This window comes from Barbatula barbatula, assembly GCF_947034865.1.
Source record: "Barbatula barbatula genome assembly, chromosome: 12".
Classification (NCBI taxonomy): domain Eukaryota; kingdom Metazoa; phylum Chordata; class Actinopteri; order Cypriniformes; family Nemacheilidae; genus Barbatula; species Barbatula barbatula.
In genome coordinates this window covers 13,967,926-13,970,159 of record NC_136775.1, presented here as the reverse complement: position 1 = coordinate 13,970,159, position 2,234 = coordinate 13,967,926, and positions in this window count along the sequence as shown.

Sequence of the window (2,234 nt, the reverse complement as noted above, 5' to 3'; positions counted from 1 at the left end):
TAAAGTGGTAGTGTTCTTTGAATACATCGACTCATAAGAGCCCACAGGTAGAAGAAAATCCTTAATGCATGTTAAAGCAGCAGATACCCTTAAAGGAACAGTTCATCCAAAAATGAAAGATCTGTCATCATTTACTCATCCTCAAGTGGTTTCAAATCTGTATAAATGTCTTTGTTCTGATGAACACAGAGAAAGATATTTGGAAGGATGCTTGTAACCAAACCAAACAGTTCTTGGATACCATTTTGGGTGAACTGTCCCTTTAAGGTTTCTCTGCTGGTACAAAACATAAAATGTTGCTTTTTGGGTAATAGAGGGTAAAGTTTAGAGTTTAAAGGTCAATTATTTTGTGAGCATTGATCCCTCAAGTGGCCAAAAGTAGTACTGCTTTTATTGGACAAAAAAAGCCCCTGCTCTCTTGGCCTGCCCTGTAACCTCTCATGAAGTGAATCCAGAAGACCACAGCAGTTTCACACAAGCAAATCAGAATGTTTAATACGTGTGTATAATATAGCGTTCTAACACATTTCTTTTTAAATGTAATACAGGGTTTAGAAAGAATGAATTGAGACCCTGCGTGCACAGACCAGTCAGTTAATACAGTGATCTTGAGCATAAATGTGAGTTGGGAGGAATTCTCATTAGGGACATTCATTTTATGAGGGACACTGTCTGATTTGGGGATGCTGCTTGGGACCAACAAGGAAAGATTGACTTTTGGTGCATATACTGAGATACTACAATGAAGAAAAACTTAGTATGATTTAAAAACTGTATGGGTTCTGTATGACGACTTCTGCAGACACAAAAGACAACATTTTGAAGAACACTGCTGCCTCAACAACATTGGGGCTCCATTGATTTACATCGTAAACCACGGAGACATTTCTCAAAATATATTTATCAGAAGAAAGAGTTACATACAGGTTTTGAATTGCATAACCGTATATAAATGCCATATTTGCCAATCAATATCAACCAAACCAAGCATTTATTTAAAGACTGCCTGTACAAGTACACTTTTCCAAACATTGTTTTAAATATATAATGTTATATATAGAATTAATAAATGGATGTTTCTAAAATACTCAGTAATAGACGTTATTCCACCATTAGTCCAGTAGAGAGTGATGTGTTCTCAGTGAATGAGAGAGAAGTCTTCGACTCCCGCCTGTGAATCACTCTGGCAGTAGGGTGTCTGTGTTACTGGCAAGCAGTGTTGGCACTTTCCATCCCAGACTCATGGAAGCAATTCAAGACGTCATTTAGGGGAGGAGGAACCCAACAGCTCCTCAGGAGGCTATTAAAACATGTCAGTAGAACTTCCTGCATTATATTCCCACAGTCAAAATGAATTTAAGGTAAATCACGTAGTTCTCAAAGACATGGACATATTTCCCTATTGTTTTTTTATTTACTGAGTCCAAGCAACATGTTTGTGTTCGTGCTGGGATATTTTTAACATCAAATATGACAAAGTGAGATTACAAAATTGCTTGACAGTTGTTTGTTTTGTCTTCTGGTGCGGCGCAAAGTTCTTGGCCTCTTTGGATGGTTTATTGGCCCAACTGGAGATGATTTCAAAGAAATGGAGATTAAATTTAGTTCGGGACTTCTGGAAACAGCAATTCTCCCATCAGAATCAGATTTTAAAACCAGGCTCTTGTGTCAAGGAGAAAAAGATAGAGTTACACTCATGTCACTTGTATAAGATAGAACAGTTCCGTTTTACATTAAAAAAGTTCTTTCGTTTTCTCGCCCTCATATTGACATGGAGAACTTTCTTCTGGAAACACAAAAGGACAAACTTTGTGTTACGACTAGTTCAGCTGTTAAGGTGGTTGTATTTTTGTAATCGATACATAAAACACGCACAAGCAATATACAGAGAAATATCCATAAATCCATAGCATTTGTGTGATGTATTCAACGTGTTCTGATGTGATACAGCAGCTTTGTGTTAGAAACCCATCAAAATGTGATTTTGTTTGTGGTTCCCTTTCAGTAAACTCGACCACAATGACTGGATCGTTGAATCGGTCAGTTGAACTTGAGAACAAGACCAGTCAGATTCTTATAACAATCCTTTGGATCAGTTTTGTGAATCAACATGTGTATAGAATTAAAAGATTTAAAGTGGACAGTCAAAAGAAAGCGCTTACCGTAACTCCTCACCTGTATCATGACTTGTGTTTTGTGTTTTATGTTATGACTTGTATTTCACAGATGAAAAA